This window comes from Triturus cristatus, chromosome 3_2, assembly GCF_964204655.1.
Source record: "Triturus cristatus chromosome 3_2, aTriCri1.1, whole genome shotgun sequence".
Lineage (NCBI taxonomy): Eukaryota > Metazoa > Chordata > Amphibia > Caudata > Salamandridae > Triturus > Triturus cristatus.
The window spans coordinates 937,053,540-937,075,507 of NC_140584.1; positions in this window are offsets into that span (position 1 = coordinate 937,053,540).

The following is a 21,968-nucleotide window of genomic DNA, read 5'->3' on the forward strand; positions in this document are numbered from 1 at the left end:
GACTGATCACATCAGATCGTTGGGTCTTGAATCTTGTAGAGAATGGGTACGCCCTCCCATTTTTGGAGTTTCCTCCTCCTTACCCTCCTCGCCAGGGTGGTTGTTCAGAAGACCACTTGCTGTTTTTGCAGCAGGAGGTTCTTACATTACTCCAAAAAGGTGCGATAGAGGTGGTTCCGGAGCAGGAAAGGGATCAGAGTTGCTACTCCCGCTATTTCCTGATCCCCAAAAAGGATGGTCGCTTGAGACCAATCTTGGACCTCAGGATTTTGAACCTTTACCTCAGGCAGGAAAAGTTCAAAATGTTGACCTTGGCTCAGGTTCTCCTTGCGCTGCAACAGGAAGACTGGATGGTGTCCAGTATGCATATTTTCATCTTCCCATCCTGAAGTCGCATCAGAAGTATCTCCGGTTCAAGGTGGGATCGCAACATTACCAGTTTGCGGTTCTCCCTTTTGGTCTCACTTCCGCGCCTGGAGTCTTTACAAAGGTGATGGCGGTGGTAGCGACTCATCTCAGAAGGTCAGGGGTTCCTGTTTTCCCCTACCTGGACGACTGGCTGTTGAAAGCGGAGTTTCCGGAGTTGGTTTCGCGCCACTTGCAAGTGACAGCTCATCTGTTGTTCAAATTGGGTTTTTCGATAAATGTACCCAAATCTCACCTGGTGCCTTCTCAGCACAGCCTGTTCATAGGGGCAATACTGGATACTTCTATTTGCCGAGCATTCCTGCCTCCGCAGAGGATTCTCGACTTACAGGAAATGATTCCTTTATTTCACGATGGAGCGGTTGTTCCAGTCCTGAAGGTTCTTTGCCTGCTCGGTCTGTTAGCTTCCTGCATTCAATTGGTCAACCATGCACGCTGGCACATGACGGCACTCCAGTGGTGCCTCCGCAGGCAGTGGTATCAGCACAACAGAGATCTTGGGGAGAATATCAGAATCTCAAGAGAAGCTGCAGCAGAGCTGTCTTGGTGGAGTGTGCAGGGCAACCTGTCTCAAGGAAAGCCCTTTCAGCCTTCTCCGCCGGTGGCCACAGTGATCACGGATGCCTCCACTCTAGGGTGGGGTGCTCATCTGAGGGTTCTGGAGGTCAAAGGTCTTTGGTTTCCAGAGGAAAGGTTGCTTCACATCAACATTCTGGAATTACAGGCGATATGTTTGGCACTGAAGGCTTTTCTCCCTTCCCTTCGCGGTCAGTTGGTTCAGGTCCTGACGGACAACACAACCGCGATGTAGTACATCAACAAACAGGGAGGTGGAGGGTCATATTGCCTCTGTCGAGAGGCTCTGCGGCTCTGGTCCTGGGCTCAGGGCCAACGGATTTGTGTGTTTTCAAATCATCTGGCCGGTGTGCTGAATGTTTGTGCGGACAGTCTCAGTCGGCGTTACTCGGCCAATCACGAATGACGGCTTCATCCGGAAGTGGTCCATCGCATCTTTCAGATGTGGGGATCTCCTCGGTTGGACCTGTTTGCCACTCACGAGAACGCGCACTGCCTGTTATTCTGCAGTCTCCAGTTTCCGATGCAGGGAGCGCTGGGGGACTCGTTTCAGATAGATTGGAGCTCACAACTCCTTTACGTGTTTCTTCCCATACCCTTGATTCCTCGGGTTCTGAGGAAGATTCGCCAAGACCGGGCCCAAGTTATATTGATCACCCCGGATTGGCTAAGAAGGGTGTGGTACACAGACCTACTTCACCTCTCGTCGCACCCTCCGCTCTGTCTCCCTCTCAGGGCAGACCTCCTCTCGCAGTCGCTTGGGCAGGTTCTACACCCTCACCTCCAGAGCCTGCACCTTCATGCCTGGAGAGTGAACGGGGAACCTGAGTTCATTCTCTTTCCCGCCGGATATAGTGGACGTTATTTCATCATCCAGGCGACACTCCACTAAGTGTGTTTACTCTTCCAGATGGTCCAGATTTGTTAAGTGGTGCGGGGAGAGAGACATTGACCCTTTGAAGGCCCGTTTGTCTAATATTTTGGAGTTTTCTCTATCTTTAGCACAGCAAGGTTGTGCTGTAGCCATTGTTAAGGGCTATTTATTAGCTTTTTCGGCCTTTTTATGTTTGCCGGACCAGCTGTCTTTATTTAAGTCCTCCATTGTCATGAGGTTCATTAAGGGCCTTACAAATAAGTTTCCTCCCACACCTTTCATTATGCCTCAGTGGGATTTGAATCTCGTACTCACTTTTTTAATGGGTTCTCTGTTTGAGCCTCTTCACTCTTGCCCATTGAGGCTTCTATCTTTTAAAACGGTTTTCTTGATTGCCATTACCTCGGCTAGAAGGGTAAGTGAGCTTCAGGCTCTTAGTTCGAAACCTCCTTTCCTGACCATTCATGCGGATAAGTTGGTTCTAAGGACCAGGGCTGCTTTCCTTCCCAAGGTGGTTACCCCTTTTCATATGGGACAATTTATCACTTTACCTACCTTTTACCCTCCCACTCCCCCTTCCAAGGAGGAAGAGAGACTGCATCGGTTGGACCCTAAGAGGGATGTCAGCTTTTATTTGGATCGGACTAGAGATCTGAGGCTGGACGATCAGCTCTTCGTGGGCTACGTTGGGAAAATGAAAGGCAAGGCAGTGCACAAGAGGACGCTTTCAAGGTGGATTATCTTGTGCATCAAGATTTGCTGTGCCCTGGCCAAGAAGGAACCGCCTGAAGGTATCAGAGCTCATTCCAGCAGAGCTAAGTCTACTTCTGCTTTGGCTAGAGGTGTTCCTGTTCTTGATATCTGTAAGGCAGCAACTTGGGCCTCCCTCCGTGCCTTTGCAAAGCATTACTGCTTGGACTCTGAGGTAAGGAGGGATGGCCATTTTGCTCGCTCTGTTTTGCAGGATTTTTCGGTCTAGTCAGGTGGACTCCCTCCTCCGGGTGAGGTATGGCTTTGGGAATCTATGCAAAAGGTGAGGAATCCACAGGCAGAAGTATCCATCAGAAGAACAAGTTACTTACCTTCGGTAACGCTTTTTCTGGTGGATACAATATCTGCCTGTGGATTCCTCATGCTCCCACCCGCCTCCCCGTTGTCCACCTGTTTCTACCAAAAATAAAAAAAATTAAAACAATATATTTTATCTTAATATGTCTCAATCATGTTGATATTTTAATAATGAGAAATGCTTATTCAGTTGCTATTTCTCTATGCCTTTATTGATTATGCATTTGTGAATTTATATATATGTATATTTGGTATGCTATGTTTGCATTTGAAAATGTGTCGGTCTGCCCGTTTGCCTCGGTGGCACAGAAAAAATGGGTGGAACTGACGTCAGCACGCCGACGAGGTCCTTTTATGGCTCTGATGACGTCATGCGGTGTAGCGAGCGGAGCCGTGCTATTGTGACGTCCTTGTCGACGTGGGAGAGCTAAGAAAGAATTTTCCCGTGGAATGCTGGCGCAGGGGGTATTCAAAAGGTGAGGAATCCACATGCAGATATTGTATCCACCAGAAAAAGCGTTACCGAAGGTAAGTAACTTATTCGTTACACTTGTAAATTTGCCTCCAACCCCTGGTTTCAGGGGGTGGAAACATATAAATCTACACTTTGGAGTAGATTTATAGTCGGAAATGGTGAATAGCTAAACATAGTAAATTCACTCCAAAGTGTTGGAGTAAATTTACATGTCTAGATTTGCTGAATGTAAATTTACCTTTGTGAATAGGTCCCTCTGTGTTTATGTTTACTTTCAGTGAATCTTCATATCTAATTTACCAAATAGTTGTGGTTGTTTTTCCTACATTTTGCTCTGCTGCTTTGTGAGTATGGCACCCAGCCAGAATATATGTGTGGTTTTACTGGGGGGGACAAGGAATGTAGGCATTTGCATCGTTTGAAGATGTGTGACAAGTCACTTATACTAAAGAAGTATAATAAAAGCTGATCATCTCACTCTCCCTCACTCTCCACCTCCTGAAAAAGTGGATTGGGCCAGTGGGCTGCTGTGGATCAGCTCGGGCAGTGATAGCTGCCTTTGCAGTTCACATAGCACCACCTACTGCTAAATCCTGGGAAGGACCTACAAGGGTATAGGGAATCCTTACCAGGCCCTTGCGTTATGTGTCTGATGCCCCGCAGTGAGCATTGGTTTCGCTGGGTTTTGAGTTTGCTGGTGCTCAGTAGGGTTGGGTACTGGTAAATTCCCTCCAATAACTCCAAGAACCATACAATATTGTCCTCCATTGGGGGACACAAAAATAACGAAAAAATAAATGGATGCATTAGGACATCCTGGGAACCCCTTTTCAATATAAACACACACACACATATATATGTATATATATATATATATATATATATATATATATATATATACAGAGAGAGAGAGTGAGAGAGATAGATAATTTTTTTCTTTGCAAATGCACATTTAAATACTAATTTATGTCCTGTCTTAGATGCAACACACCACTGAAATTTGCCATTTATGGTTACCATCGCACACAACACGCCATATGTTGCATCACCCACCATGTTTGTTCTCTTGATAGTTCTTTCCTTTGTTTCTGTGCCATTTGCAACTTCGAGGTTTGATCATGGAAGAAACTACAAGTTATGTGTGAGTTGTGCGCATTGGTACCCAGTGGGTTGTCACATTTGAACCGGAACCATAACTCAGATTTAAGCTTTGGTTTTGTCAGTGAATTTCATTGGTTTTATTTGATCGGCTACTTACTTAATTTACAACTCCTGTTGTGCACAGCCTATGGCCTTCAGCTGTGTGCAGCCGGCGTTGGGTGCAGGCCCTGGCACTTTGTTCCCTTTTGTGATTGAGATGGTATGATATGCACTTGCAAGCTCATTGTGAAAGATTATGAATCAGGGAGATTTGAAAATAGCAATACCCCTTGTATTAATAACATGCGATAGACGTATTCAAAGTACCTCAATGAGATTTGGGAGGAATGAGATAAAGTATGGGAGATGGCGGTTGTAATAAGGAAATTACGCAGTGTTTTATTATATTATATGGTTTTGATATACAAGTGAACGTATTTACGATCAAAGTTAGTATACAAGTTGTAGATTGTATGTATTAATTTAGGGATACTAAGCCTGCCCTCAATATTAACTAAGCATGTTTTAAGAACTCTTTTTTCATATATTCTAAAAGTGACTAAGAATTGGTCCAGGACACTGGAGATGATGGAACACGTTTGAAATTACGTGAGTATTGCCATTCACATATAGGCAGTTGAGTGTAGAGTAAGGTTATGAAGTGGTTAATACACACAGAGGTTTGATTACATTTGATGGAGTTTGTTAATTCAGAAAGAATATTGATGTGGCTATGGAGATTATGTAATATATTTATGTTAATTATATTATCAATATTATTGAGTTATCAATTTTGTATGCAAATTTGAATCAATGTCTCTTTAAAGGGATGAAATAATGGATATGGGATATATGGATACTATACCATTCAAATTGTATATTGATGTAAATTGACCTTCATAAATCATTCAATATTATGTAATGATGTAATATGAAGAATGACTGTATTGATTAAGGTACTTCTACCAATGTCTATGGAGGGTATGATATGTTTTACTGTGGGAAATAGGTATGATATGGAGTAGTACAATGAATAGGTTTTGATCATGTGATCAAACCTATTTGTTTGAAACATGTCATGTCTCTTTAAATGGCAATAATGGAATTAATATATTTGATGTGCAACTATGGAGCACTTTGCTGTATCGATTACATAATCTTTTTGATCCACCTTTGCATACAAATCCATATAATGTATGTAGGAGAGTAGGGTCTGCAATCCTATGATCACCCAGATTTTTTGCTTTTGCTTCATTGGTTTATGACTTTCCCCGGCTGTGGGCCTGCCAATCAGACCCACAGCCTAGCTGTTCTCTCTCGAAATTACACACATGTACATTAGGTGCATCCACCAATTGGAACTGGGCCGCCTTGTCAGTCCCTGTCTCAGCATACCACAGGTTTCCAGGGCATCGGTGTACCCAGGGCCTACCAGGGGCTGCAGCATGTATTATGCCACCCCTGGAATGGCTGCCCAAATCTGACACAACTGGCTGCACGACAGCTGGGGCAACGTGGTGTAATCACCCGTTGCTGTAGGTGTAGTATTCCTACACCTAACCCTAAAATGGACACATGGATTCCTATCAGTCACTCCTATGGCAGGCCTTATCAATCCTGAAGGCAGAGTGCAGGGAATCATGTGGGACGGTGCTCTGGCGCGAGCTGAGCCCGTCGACGGCTTGCGGAACCAAGTCCTAATAGCCGTTCCATGGTGACGCGGGCCAACTACTTTTAAATGCATTATAATCCTCGCGGTTATTTGCTAACTTTGGCATCGCATCACCTACACATGTCGAGTAAGGTGTCATACGAATGGGAATACGAACCCCTCGCCAGTTCTGGCGACGGGGTTAGCATTCCCCCCTTTTAGAGAGGCACGACATGGAAGTAACCTTGAACCCCGGTTAAAGTTGACTCAAGCCTCAGCATCACAAAATGGATGCTGCCACCAGACACAAGTCTGACCTCCTGCTGCTGGGAGACCTTCCAGCGAGGGGAGCTTGGACAAAGGGTTTCCTGTCGAGGGCGGTGTTAGCACCATCCCAGACAGGGTTTGTGTATCCCAGGTAGGCAGGGCTGAAAGGAAGGTGATTGCCAGTGGCACCCCGGTGCTCACTGTGCATAGCCCGGCTCAAACCAGTTTCGGGGGCACACCAGCCCCTGAGCTGGGGCGAAGCCGGACCAAGGATAGGGGTGTAACCACCCCCCTCCTGGCTCCACCCATAGGTAGAACCTAGTCACGGGCCAGCCCCTTTTCGTAGAATAAAGGTAGGAGCGAGTCCCCTTCCCAAATGGGATAATTCTGAATCTTGAACTACTTTCCACGAAAGGAACTCTTGACTATTTCTGAAGACTCTCCCTTGTGGCTAAGGAGTAGCCACCCTGCACCAGCAGGCACCACCTAAGCGCTTGCGGGTTGCTGTAAGTCTCTCCTACGGATCAAGACTGCCCAGCTCGACGAGACCCGAGTTCCCTGCCATCTCTGACCTTTTACCTCCCTCATCAGCTCAGCTGAGAGTCGTAGGTGTGACGAGACCTGCGGGACCGGCTATCTTCAGAACCTGCACGACGCTTATCTAGCACGCCCACCGAGGGACCCTCGAGTGAGTGCACCTAGGGTTTGAGAAGCCCTAACCCTGAGCAGCTCCAGCACCGAAGTCTGCCTCCCCAGCATCCCCGAGATCTGCGTGGGGGCCCTCCCTCTCCTTGCTGTTCACCGCGTTGTTCGACCACTTGCCGACCGGCTTGTGGCCCTCTTCACGACGCACCACGTTTGTTTCATCACTAGTCTGGTTGCTCCAGACTGGCTCTTGCTCCCCTTCAACAGAGGAGTACCACGGACCCTCCTGGTCCACTCCAGATGCCATCTTGACTCCACCACGCGGGCTTGCCACTGCCAAGATCCGCTGCCCCATTCCTGGGCCCAGCATCATCGACAGCAGACACCTGCGTGGGACAGCTCGCCCTCCATCCTGGTCGCCGCCGCGCCTCCTGGTCCGAGGAACAGCCGAGTCCGACGTCATCCACTCACCTGGTCGAGGTGACTTCAGCCGGTACCCTCCTGGTGCCCACACGATCGCTGGCTAGCGGTTGAGAACTGAGACCCCTCTGCTTTCAGGTTTCCTTCATCACTGATCCAGGTTTGGATCTCGCTGAACATCGACACTGGTCGCCTGCCAGCAACTCTTCTTTCAGGCTCCTGAGACTACAACGAGGACTTCCGACATCTTGCCGAACCTTCCACAGCCGCAGCCTCTGGGCTAGGTAACTCGAGCATTTCGGTGCTCCATCGCAGGTTCGCTTTACAAGTGTCCAGTTCCTTTTACGTTTAGTCCCACTGATCGGATCACTCCGGAATCAGTCACTTTAGACTTTCTAAAACTTCTCCCCTTCCACTGGTAGTGTAATGGTTTCGTGCCCTCGGGCATTTGTGTAAATTGTGCAACCAGAAGTATTTTCCTAAGAGTTTTGTATTGTGCTTAGCTCCCTGACTCATAAAGAGCCAGGGTAGTCTTGTTATAAATAAATATCCTTTATTTTCATAACAACTTGTGTGGTGTCCTTTCACTTGGTGTTCAAGGGGTATATGTGATGGTAAACAGCTGGCTTAACACGCCCTCTAGAGTTTAGCCTAAGACTGCTCGTATCCACGCTACTAGGATAGCTGGTCTATAAGGTTGACTTACAACCAATCATCAATAAGGGTTGTTTGGAATGATACACAGTGATCACTAGAATAGTGAGCACTACATATCAGGCCAACTTCTCACAATGTACATGTAACTATATATATTTATCATGAAAAGATGCTCCCAGGACATCCTTAGGATGGGGGAGGGGTGTCTGTGTCTGTTTGAGGGCAGATACCTGTACTGAAGAAATGGTGTAAAATAGCCTTAAATATTTTTACTTTTTGAAACAAGAACCTCTATTTAGAATCAAGAAATAGCTCAAAATCGAAGCTATCAAGGCTGGTTTGATCATTGCTGCCAGATGCGACTTCGGTCTATTAAAGCTTCTGAAAATTTCTTGAGGATGTTCAGCTGGCTTTCAAATTGAAGGTGCATTAAAGGTATCCAGCTTTGAGTTGTCAAATTGAAGGTGCATTAAATATATCCAGCTTTGAGTTGTCAAATTGAAGGTGCATTAAAGGTACCCAGCTTTGAGTTGTCAAATTGATGGTGCATTAATGGTATCCAGCTTTGAGTTCCCCATCCTTGACATTATCTTCTGATTTACCATGCTGAGCTGATTTTAGCTGCAAATATTCCCAAGCGGTAACTTTTGACTGAGGGAAAATTACATCTTCAAGCAAATCAGATCTATTCTTACGTCTGCCTTGATCACCTGGGAGTTTTCAGAGAAAAGGTCGGCATCTATACATCTGACCACCCTGGAGCCCTGCCAAAGTAGAGCCTCCAGGGTGGTCCCACTTGACATATTTTACATCTTTTACAGGGTCAAATCTCCAGACTCTATCTAACCATGTGCACTTGTAGTTCACTCACAGAGGGTGCTTGAGGTCTGGTCAACTTTATAGAGGTCGCCATCATCATATTAATTTTCTTTTTTCTTCCAAATTTCTTTAATTGCATTGATGCAATGCAAAACATTGCATTACATTCCAGAACATTTGGCCCATACCAACAACCAAGAACAATCTTGCAGCATAGTTCCTCTCCAATCCCCAAGGCACCTCGAAGCGGTCAAATGCACACCATCCTGAGTCCTGTTCAAGGGTGTGGGTGTATGTGCAATTTTCCTATGTGGCATACTGTTGATCTATCATCCCAGGTGAAAGGCGGGAGGTAGCAGACACCATATAATCGATGTGCTGTGTGAGCCGCGGGCAAAAAATCAGAGCTGAACCGTCTTCCACCTCTCCCCTATCGTCTCCCAAGTGGTCTACCATCACGCCCCACATCTCTAAATCTCTCTCCACATTTTCGTCTGTGCGTACCTTTTTAATCCTACATTCTTCGCCGCTCACTGCCCGCTCTTGTAGGTCTGCTCTCCACTTACATTGTGTTGGTGGCACCGGGCTGGCCCAATGAATAGCAATTTGACACATGACTAACACCAGGCCTAGCTGGGCAAATATATATCCCATCTTCCAACCTTCCCTGGGGTGCGGCAAGACGCCAAGGATACAGTGGCATATCACTTGCTCCACTCTGTTACCTGTTTCACCTCCTGTACCACTCCCGTCCAGTAGGAGTGCAACCTGTGGTACACTCAAGCGACGAGTACAAAATCAGCCGGAATCCCGTCACAGCATGCACAGCTCACTGGCCAGTCTGGGGAAATCCTTTGAAGCCACTGTGGCATTAGATAGGCCCTAAGGAGGTAGTAGAATTGTTCTAATTTAAACTGGGCATTATTGGTAGTTTCCTGCACTTGTGCTCAAGCCTGTTTCCACTCTCCATCTGTAAGGGAGTCTTCAAGATCCCTATTCCAGTTTTTGTGGATGACCGTTACTCCTTTAGGGCAGCTTACAGCTGGGAAACAAGGCGTCTACTCGAGCCCAGATCCACTATTACTGTCGGGACATGAGATTCACTAGGGGGCATATGTATCAAAGGATTTTGTATTCGCAAACGCTGCGAATCGCAAAAAAACAGCGTTTGCGAATACAAAATCTCAAAAGGAGATGTATGAGGCATTTCAGCCTCGCAATCTTAAGGAATCGCTAAATTTGCGATTTCTTAAGTTTGCGTAAGCATTTAAGAAATCGCAAATTGCGATTTCTTAAATGCAATGTAACACGCACCCGAGTTGTGCGATTTCTCCTTAAGAAATCGCAAATTACCACCAACTTCAAGTTGGTGGTAAGGTGCGATTTCTTTGAAATATGCACTTTTTTGCATATTTCAAAGTGCCATGTGGTGCACATACATGCCCTTAGGGCATGTATGTGCGCCATATGTGCACACATGCTGATTTCAGGGGTGCATCAGGGTGTCATCATGACACCCTTGCACCTTTGAAAATATTCTCAATTTGCAATTAGCAAATAGCGATTCGCAAATTGAGAAGGACTTCCCATTCATTGCTATGGGCCTCCTGGCCCATAGGAATGAATGGAAAGGTATTCCTTAATTGCGATTTCTCAATTTGCTAATCGCAATTAAGGAATTTTAAGAAATCGCAAAATTTGTGCGATTTTTTAAATACATCCCGTTTTGCAATTCTCAAATAGCGATTCTCAAAAAATCGCTATTTGAGAATCGCAAATGGAGATGATGATACATATGCCCCTAGGTTCCTCTGGGAAATTCGTCCATCTCTCTTGTATCATACGAGATCAAGCAATCAATCAGGGGAATTATCAAGCGTGCTGCTCACCCGTGAAGGTCTCAAGGCGCTGGAGGGGGGGGATAAGTAGCTCCACTCAGTCGAAGAGCCAGGTCTTGAGGGTCTTCCTGAAGATGTTCAGAGATGTCGATCGGGAGCTGGTTCCAAGTCTTGGCCGCAATGTAGGAGAAGGCTCTTCCACCCGTTCTGGCTCTGCGGATGCGTGGGGTTTCGGCGAGGGTGAGGTCGGTGGATCGGAGGTTTCTTATGGGTACGTGGAAGGAGAGTCTCTCGTTGAGGTATTGGGGTCTGAGATATGCTTGGATACTGCAGAAACTGTCCTAGTCCTACTCCAAATTGTTTTCCTGCCTCTGCTAGTGTTATGGAAGACATTTAAGCATCTTGACAATGAGTTCAAAATTAAGGAACATAGTAGAGATCAATCTGATGCAAGTGACGGATGCCCAATGCATTTCGAGACACACTGTCACTTTGTCAGGGGCCTCTGAAAAAGACATAAATCAAACAAACTCAAATGTACAGGTGTTAAAAAATACACACAAATGTTCAAGTGATTAGTATGAGTTATACGTGAGAAGTTACAGAGAGGGTGGAGTTAACCCTATGCAAAAAGAAATGCATAGAAATAAACAGAGTGGGGAAGTTTCATGGTAATGTTGAGTGGGGGCGAGTTGTGTAATCCGGGTACACTCATATCCATAATCGAAACAACGATGACAACGTATCTCAAGTGCTCACAAAGCATGCCACAACAATCTTGTGATTTTAAGTTGTACAGGCAAGTGGTGCTCTGAACAATGACTGGCTGTATGTGCCACATAGAACTTTAGTCCCCCAGTACTAAACCCAGTAAAAAGGCAATTTAGAGCATGGTCTATAGCATCAATCATGAAGGTAATATTAGGAAATGATGGATCAATTCCGCTGCAAACTTACAGAGTATATAAATTCTAATTTGTGCTGCCGCAGCACTTCTGTTTAGAATTCTTGATTATAATTTTGATTGCGTGAACAATCAGAATATTTCATAAGTGTTATGGAAGAGCCATTCAGAAACAGGTCTCCCGCCCTTGGACAGCCACCACTCAACCATTGAGAGCTATCCATGGATGTATGTATGAGTATGAAAGGTCGCAGCCACCACATGGGAGAAGCTTGGCATAAGGCGTGCACATCAGTTCCCATGCCTGTGCAACCTATTTCACTATAATGGATGTGCCTTCCGGTTCCCTGTAGCCTTCCAGGAGCAGCATGGGGAGGTACCCCTCTGTTACCAGTCCCTCTAGGAGTTTCTTTTCCTAGTTGGGGCCATCATCGCACTGCGTACTGTAGGAGCCCTGCTAGATAGTATAATTGTAGGTCCAGTAGCCCCAATCCGCCTTCCGCCAGGACCAGTTTTAAGATGTTTATCCTAACTCTGCTGTACTTGCCTGCCCAGGCCTGTTGTACCAACAGCCCTTTGAGCTGCCGGAATGGGGAGCCCGCCAGGATACAGAACAAGGTCTGCATAGTGTAGAGACACTTGGGCAGCAAACGGCATCTTGCTTAAGGCAACACTGCCCATGACAAATAATGGCAGGGTGTTTCAGAATTTTACGGATGCGGCCAAGCCATCTTTCACCTGGCCCATATTGAACTCATATTTCTGCTTCAGGCCATGCGCTATCTGTAGCCCCCGATAGCAAAATTGCACCATATACCAGTGCAGTCCCAGCGTCGAGAGATCAGCTGCCCATCTTTATGCTAGGGACGCCATGGGGAAGAGCACCGTTTTGTGCCTGTTTACATGTAATGCTGACAACTTGCTTAAGTCGGACATGAGTCGTACGAGGAGCAGCACCGAGCTTCCCGGTCTGTTCACATACACAAGGGAATCATCTGCGTACATAAATAAAATCTGTGTGGTGCCACCCACTCATATCCTTAAGTCCGGAAGTTCACTCCTCAAGTACAACGCCAAGGGCTCCATTGCCAAAGAGAAGAGCAGGGATAGTGGGCATCCCATACCACCTGTCCAGCCTGCACTCTCGTCCTGGGTTCTCTATATATTAGGCACATCTATGACAGGAACCCTGGGCCCATCCCCATTCTCTGCAGTATCACCCATAGATATCCCCATGACAGAGTATCACATTTTTTTCGATGTCTAGGGCCACCAACACTGCCTACTCAGCTGTTCCCTGAAGGGTGTGCATTACCTGTGAGAAGTGTCTGAGTTTCATATGGTTGCACCTCCCCAGCATAATTCTGGTCATCACCAAGTGTGTGACTGCCCAGCCTGTGCGCATTACGAGTACTGTTGCGAGCAGTTTAAACATCGACATTGAGCATGGATTGTGGTCAGTAGGACCTGGGATCCCTCGGGTCCTTGCCTGGCTTTGGAAGCATAATGATTAAGGCCTCCTGCATGTGTATCGGTAATGTAGCTCTCGACTTTGCTTCATGGAGAGTCTACAGTAGCCTGGGGAGGAGTTTGGTGGAATACGTCTTATAATACTCTATTGGCGGGCCATCCAATTCCGGGCACTTCCCTCGAGCCATGTCCTGAAGGACTTCCTGGAGTTTCTCCAGTCTTATATCCTCCTCTAGGCTTTCCCTCTGAGCCACGATTAGTCTGGAGACTTTTACCCTGTTCAAGAATTCCTCCACTCCGTGTCTCCTGAAGGGGCAGCATATACTCTCGCTAGGTGATCTCACAGTACCAGATTTATCGTGGCTTGTCCCACCACTGTCCCACTGTCTGCCTGAGTAAGGGAGAGAATTGTCAGTGGGGGCCACTCCCATTTAAGCAGCTAGGCAAGTAAGTGCCCAGACCTATCTCCCTTCCTGTGCAACCTCTGTCAGTAGTCTTGTCGTACATGGCAGTCCAGTCTGTCCCATACAATTGCGACTGTTTGGTGCACCTCGGTTAGTACCACCTCTTCCGCCGCTTGTCTTATCACTTGCCTTTGTAGGCAGGTTAGTAGGTCCGCACCCTCCCGCGGCTCCTGTTGTAGTTTCCGCATGGTGCTATAGGTCTTACTGAGGCTCTCACCCCTCAAGACCACTTTTAAGACCCCCACTCCATTCCACGCCTCTCCGTAGTGTTTCAGTTGTTGTCAAAGAAGGCCTGCAGTACTGCTCGCATATCTGCTTGGTACTTCAGGTCACCTCAGAGCATCGGGTCTAAGCCGCCATAGGCGGATGCTGAGCCGGTGACCCCCAAACTGCACTCCAATAATAGGGAGCTGTGGTCTGACAGGAAGCACACCATATATCACACCCCCTGAACAGTCAGCACACCATCATCAGATAATAGTAACTGGTCTAATCGACTATGTGGTTGATGCTTAGGTGTTTAACAAGAAAATTCCTGAGCTGTCAAGGTTGACTTCCCTTCGTATATCCATGCGCTATGGCCTAGTCATTATCTCCTGTAGTCTCTATGTCATGTTCAGCTTTATTCCCTGCTTGGGCACATGCCTGTCCAGGCACCCATCCATCCAGAATGCAATTGAAGTCCTCTCCCTGGACTACTGGCATCCCGACATATGGCAAGAGCTCAGTCTCCAGGGCCCCAAAGAATCCCCTGTTGTCTCTATTTAGTGCATATATTTTAAGAAGCCACATTTCCATACCATCTAGTACGCCATGTAGCAGCATATATCTCCTGTCTATGTCCTCTGTGTAGCTAAATAGCAGAAACGGCACCCCAGGTGCCACCCATATAAAGACCCCCTAGCATATGATGAATATGTTGAGGAGTAGAGTAGCCCCCCTCCCTATTTTTCTGTAATTTCTGAACCTCTTGATCCATCAGGTGTGTCTCCTGTAATATTGCGATGTGGACCCTCACCCGCCTCAGGTAGGTGTGTCTTGTATCGTTTAATAAAGGAGTTCAGGGAGGAGGAGCCTAGCGCGCACCCAAGATGGCCGCGTAGGTGCGAGGCTCCCGAGGACCTCCGCGACCTCCTGCATAAATCCTGACCGAATCCTGTCCTAGATGAGGGGACTGTGTTTGTGAACCCGAGTTGAGGTGACGCCCGTTTTCCTTTTTCAATTCGGACCTCGGACACCGGCGGGAGCACCGATTAAGGTTTGCGGCCTTCTCCACGCCGGCCCCCCGTACTGGAGTTGTGGGGCGATCCGGCGACAAAGTGAATAACAGCGGCGGGCAAGGCTGGGCGACTCGCGCACCCCGCACTTTCACTTTTGCGCCCTCCTTGCTGCCAGGCGAGGTAGGGTCGCGAGGCGGTGTGCGGTGGTGTGGCCTTGTTGGGGTGCCCTGCCGGCCTGCCGGCTGCGGTCCGTCCTGCGGAGCGGTGGTCGCCCCCCCCCGGCGCCCTTGAACGGGATTGTCTGCCCCCTTTTTGAGGAGATTGGCTCGATTTGGGACCGCGACCATGGCCACAAAACAAGATGGCGACCGGGCTAAGGTGAAGTCGACCCGTCGTGGCGCGGCCCATCAATCCAACAATATGGACCGCTACACCCTCCAGAAGGGATCTCCAGAGGCGCTGCGTAGATCCCCTACGGGCCCGACTGACGCTCCTGCTCTGCCCACGGACCTGACCCTCCGAGACGTCATGGGCGCCATCGCCGAGATGAAGGCCTCGGTGGACCAGCGCTTTGACACTCTGGCGCAGAAGATCGACTCGGTCCTCGTGGACGTGGGCCTCGTGAGAGCCGATCTCTCAAAAACAAATGACCGGGTCGATTCTTTGGCCCACTCTACTTCGGGCCTCACATCCGACGTGGCGGCCCTCCAACAGGAGGTGCGCAGGCTTGGCCAGGCGAGCGCCCTGATGCATCGTCGACTGGAGGATTCCGATGGTCGGGCCCGGAGGAATAATGTCCGCATTATCGGGGTGCCGGAGGGACGCGAGGCAGAGGCAGCGGATCTGTTTGTGGAGGAATTGGTCCTCACCCATCTCCAGCCTCGGGGACTGAGTAAATTTTTTGCAGTGGAACGTGCCCACAGGGTCCCCGGGGGTAGGCCTAAGGTCGGAGCCCCTCCGAGGCCTCTCATCGCCCGGATTTTCAATTTTCGGGACAGGGACGCTATCCTGCAGACCTCCAGGCTACAAGGGCCGGTCAGACTCGACAATATGGATATCAATTTCTATCCTGACTTTACTCCGGCGGTCCAAAAGCAGCGACTGAGTTTTCTCGGTGTCAAACGTCGCCTACGGGACCTGAATCTCAAATATGCGATGCTTTTTCCGGCTAAGCTGAGGGTGGAGGTGGATGGCCGCACGCACTTTTTTGATCGTCCCGAGGCGGCCGGGGACTGGCTGGACACTCTGCCCGGAGATCGGGGTCGGGGAGGTGGGGGGGGAGCGGTTGGTGGGGAGGGCCCGCCGGATCAGGACTGAGGGACTAATGGTAGGCCTTGCTCTGGACTGTGTTATTGTCACCATTGACTGTTAGGGTAAGTTCCCCTCCTGCGGAGGTCGTGTGGGGTCTCTTGGGGGATCTCCCTCCTCCTCTGGGGGACTAGTTAGTTTTCTTCCATGGGGCGACAGGCACACTGCACTTTGGGGGGGCTGTTTGGGCTCATGCAGGGGTGCAGGGTGGGGGGAGTTCTGTTGGGATGGGTGGGTTGGGGTGGGGTGTGGATTGTTTCTACCGCAAGGCAAACCCTTTATTGTATTGGATTTTTTGAGATGCTCTCCGGGGGACAAATGATGGCTTCTGTATGTGATGGGGGGTAGGGACCTGACTTTGTTGTCCTGGAACGTTAACGGACTGGGTGATAGGATTAAGCGGGGTGTGGTCCTGCAATATCTGAAACGGATTTCGCCTGATGTGGTCTTTTTGCAGGAGACACACCTCATTGGTAACTCCTATTGTGCCATGAACCGACGTGGTTATCGTTTGGTGGCCCACTCGGGCTTCACATCGGGCTCGCGAGGGGTGGGCATTATGGTCAAGACCTCGCTCCCGCTAGAAATAGACGAGGTGCGCCATGATGAGAGGGGACGCTACACTGTCTTGGTGGGGAGAATGGAGGGCAAGGTAGTCGTCTTTGTCTCAGTGTACGTCCCACCGGGGTTACAGTCCACCACCTTTGCGGACCTGGGACGCCTCCTGCTTGACCTTCCGGGGGGGCTTCTGGTGGTTGGGGGGGACTTCAATGCGGTGGCTTCTGGGACTCTGGATCGCTATCCCCCTAGGGACCTCCCCCGGGCACAAGCGTGGCTGTCTGGCCTTTTGGACACGCTGGGATTGGTGGACTGTTGGCGTCTAAAGCATCCCACTCAGCTGCAGTACACCTTCCATTCGGGGGCCCATGGTAGCCTTTCGCGGCTTGATTATGTCCTTGTCCCTGCGGCCTATGCCGGGAGAGTGGGGGAGGTGCGCCACCTGGCGCGGGGTATTTCAGATCATTCCCCACTCCTGTTGCACTTTGATGTCTTCCCTAGGGGGGAGGGTAGGGTAGCTCCAATCAATGCCTGGTATCTGCGCGACCCCACTATTCGTGCTGACTTGATTAAATCCTTGCAACGGTATTTTGAGGAGAATGTGGGGTCTGTCCCGTCTGCCATTTCCCTGTGGGAGGCTTTCAAGACTGTGCTTAGAGGGGAAGCCCTCTCCCTTATTTCCCATGCCCGGAGGCGCGCACAGGAGGAGGTGACCCGGGTGGAGGCCGAAATCACTGAACTGGAGGGTGGTCTGGGGGGTGGGGTGACTGACGCTGCGCTGCACGTTCTCCACCTTAGGCAGGCGGCCTATAGATCCCTCGTCACGGAGGCGGCCAGGGGCCTCAGCAGAGAGCAACAGGGGCGATTGTATGATGTGGGTGATAAGGCTGGTAAGTTGATTGCGTGGTTGGATAAGAAGGAGAGAGCTAGTCGTGTGGTCCCTCTGATTGAAAGAATGGATGGTGTACGTGTCACTGAGCCGGAAGGCATTGTCTCTTGCTTCGCGGATTATTTCCGCGAGGTATATTCCCCGGTTTCTCCCTGCCCGGAGGAGGATTCCCATGCCCTGCTGCGTGACATCGCGCTGCCCTCCCTCTCAATGGAGGACAGGGAATTGATGGATGCCGCCCCCACCTCGGACGAAATTGCCCTCGCCATCCGCTCGGTCGCTTCTGGCAAGGCCATGGGCCCGAACGGCATTCCTATCGAGTTGTATAAATTGCGACCGGACGTACTGGCACCCCACCTCCGCGCTATGTTCCTTGCGGCTCACTCGCGGGGCTCCCTCCCGCCGGACCAGCGTCTGGCTACCATCGTGGTTATCCACAAGGAGGGCAGACCGCGGGACCGGGTTACATCCTACCGGCCTATCCCGCTCTTAAACGCGGAGCATAAAATCCTCGCCAAGGTGCTCGCTAACCGGCTGGTCGGCGTGGTGGGCGATTTGGTCCACCAAGACCAGTCCGGCTTCATTCCCCATCGCAATACGGCCCTTAATCTGCGGCGCTTGCACGGGGTGCTCGCGCGTGTCCCGTTCGTGCGGGAGCCGGCCATCTTGGCGTCCCTGGACGCCACCATGGCGTTCGACACGCTCGAATGGCCCTACATCTGGGCGATGTTGGCGAAATTTGGATTTGGCCCGGGATTCATCAGTTGGGTCAAATTGTTGTACTCGGACCCATTGGCACAGGTGGTGGTGAATGGTCGAGTCTCGGCCCCATTCGTGCTGGGACGGGGCACGCGACAGGGTTGTCCCCTGTCGCCGCTCCTTTTTGCATTGGCCCTGGAACCCCTGGCGGAGTGGCTGCGGTGGCACCCTTCTATCCGAGGTCTCCGTTGGACCCCCGAGTATGAGGACCGCGTGTCCCTCTACGCTGACGATATCCTTTTGTACCTAGCCTCCCCGCGCAAATCACTGATTGTCCTGGTCGATGTTCTGCGCTCCTTCGGCCGTAATTCAGGCCTTGTCATCAACTGGGCTAAATCCTGTGTATATGTGCTTTCCGGGGAGGCTCCTGTCCTCCCTCGGGGCTGTCCGATCCAGATTGCCTCGCAGGGATTTCGATACCTAGGGGTTTATATCACGCTGGACCCGGTGGCCCGCTACGAGCGAAACTTGCTTCCCCCCCTCCAGCGCTTGAAGGAGGACGTCGCGCGCTGGCGGCGCTTGCCGCTTTCGCCGCTCGGCCGGGCGGCATTGTTCAAGATGATGTCATTGCCGCGCTTTTTGTACGCTCTCCAGAACACTATGGACTTGGTCCCGGCGCGCTACTTCCGTGAGGTGGAGAGCTTACAGCGCCGTCTGTTTTGGGACGGGAGGCCGCGTATAGCCCTGGCAAAATTGACGCTCCCGTGGTACGACGGAGGGATTGCCCTCCCGGATATTAAGCGGTATTACTGGGCCTCCCAGCTAGCTGCAATTAATCACGGCTTCTATGGGCCCGCCCTAAACCCGGCATTTGAAATGGACAAAATGCTCCTGCCCGGTGGCGACTACAATCGAGCGCTCTACACTAGCGTGCCCGATTCCCGCTTGACGGGACCCACGCGTGTCATGGTGCGAGTATGGCACGCGGCTAATGCAGCTATGGGATGGAAGGACCGTTTGACCCGGGCGTCACCGTTGTATGCGTCGGAGAGGCTTGGCTCTTTGTGGACCTCGAAGGGCTTCGAGAGGTGGGACATGATAGGCATCAGTACGGTGGGAGATCTCTGGACGAGGGGAGGATTCAAGACATTCGAGACGCTGCAGGCGGAGTTTCAGCTGCAGGGCAGTGAATACTTTCGCTACCTGCAGGTCCGTCACGCACTGGGCTCCGTCTTCCCAGACGTGGCCTCCATCCCGGAGTCCTCCCCCCTGGAGGATAGAGTGCTAGATGGCCACGTTCCAGACAGCACGATCTCCCTCATTTATAAGAAATTGATAAATGACCGCTCGGGCTTACTGACTGGCCTCCGCGAGGCTTGGGTTGCCGATGGGCTGGAGTTGGACGACGAGGACTGGATTTCCGCGGTGGCCTCTCCGAAGGAGGTGGCCATCCCGGCTCGCCTTCGCTTCGTCCAGCTTAAGATACTCCACCGGGTGTATATGACGGGGCCAAGGCTTCAGCGTATGGGCTATGCCGAGGATGGATTGTGTAAGCGTGGGTGTGGTGCTTTGGCGACTTTTTTACACATTCTGTGGGAATGTCCGAGGGTGGAGCGATTCTGGCGTGGTGTGCATGAGGTCCTGCGAGCGGTTACACATGTCGCGCTGTTGCCTGAAGCGAGGAGATGCCTGCTGAATGTGTGGGAACCGACTGATTACTCGGTTCCGCAGACGCGATGGGTGACTCTGGGATATATGATAGCTAAACGTGACATTGCTCAGCTGTGGGGATCTCAGAGGCCCCCGGCGGTGTCGGCTTGGAAAGAACATATGGATTGGTGCATGTTCCGAGAAAAGGTGGTATATGTGGCGCGGGGTAAGCCTGGGGCATGGGTGAAGATATGGGGCCCCTGGAACGCTTACCGCGGGGGTATTTGCGAGCCGCCGTTGTTGCCTCCCGCTTCACCAGCTCCATCCCCATAGTTGACCCCCTCCCTCAGCCCTGGGCACATTGTTCTCCCAGTCCTGGATCAGTTTCCCTCCCCCCCTCTGGATTTCTTTAGATGGTTGGGGTTCCCCACTTGAGGAGCACATGTCGTCATTTTTGATCGTGGGTTGCCTTGCGGGTGTGGTTTTATGTTGTTGTGTTGTAGAAAACGAAACCGTATTGTGGGTTCAGAGATATGTGGCCCACGTTGTTGATACCTCCTGCTTTATCGTCTATGCAAAGCCAAGTGCCTTATCGTATGTATGTCATGTGCTTTTGTCACTTTAGCGGCCGGCCGGAAGGTTGTAGGCCCATACTTGTATATATTTGAGATTGCAATAAACGGTTTCAAAAAAAAATAAATAAAAAAAAAAAAAAATAAAGGAGTTCAGGCCCCTCACATTCAATGTGAAGAAGTGTGTGTGTGTCCCATCATGATCTATCAGTCGTCAAAGGTCTTCGGACCCGTCTCGGCTCCTAGCCCCCACCCTCCTGCCATCTCCCTCCATCGCCTTCTCGCCGCGGCATCGCTAAGAGGGATAGGAGCCACAGTGTGCTGGAGAAAAATGAACCCCACCCAACAATCTGCTTCCACCCCACTCCCCGGTTAATACATTCAAACCTTACTCACGTCTCCCCATTCATGTCCTGTACCCACCCCACACTATGTGTAACTACTACAAACCCAGTACTGTACCAATGTGTATGTCTGAACCCACTCTCCTCTACACAACTAGGGGAGAGGATGTGGCCTAACAGCTAGACCAGTCCACCTTGAAGCTGGGGAACTGGGTTCGAGTCTCGGCAGGGACGCTCAACATCCTGTGATTCTAGGCAAATCACATAATCTCCTCATGCCTAACAAAATTAATGTGTCCGTCCGTCTGTAACGCAACTGGTGCACATGAAAAGCGCTCTGATACCTTCGGGTCGAGTTCGCCCTATATAAAACTCCCCCAAAAAAACTCGTTGAAGGTATCCTGGGAGAGAAATGTAGCCTGCGGGCAACTGTAGATGAGCAACCCGAGTCACACTCTGACCCCTGTATTCATCCCTGTGGTCCCTGCACACATTCCTCGTACAATACAGTCACTGCATCCTCCCACACAATAGCTTCTGGTCCGTGGTCTCACATGCTTCACACCTCTCCTACCCCAGTGTAAAGGAGGAAGGTGAGAAGACTCTGGGAGTCCCCGGCATGGGTGAGGAAATGGCAATGGTGAGGAAATGGCTATAAGGAAATAAATAATTAAGGTAAGTGTTAGAGAAGAAGGAAAAGATGGTGGGATCCCGGCTATAGCCCATGCCCGCCCTATAGTTGCCGCCCCATGTCATACTCATCCCCCCTTCCAGGAGCATGGTCCACATGTGTGGCCTTCCCTGTGCAGAGTCTGAACTGCCTATTCCAGTGTTGTCGAGCCATTGCAGACAGATGTACAGTACCTTCTCTGCAGTGTGTCTATCTTGAGAGGGGGCCTCCTTGCCACCCAGAGCAGGTTGCCCGTTCAGCAGAGGGCGAGAGGCAACAATCAGCCTCAGGCTACCAGACCGAGTTCTATGCAGGGATTGGCATATCTTCCAGCAGGTCCAATCCACTTTAGGCAGGTACAGCA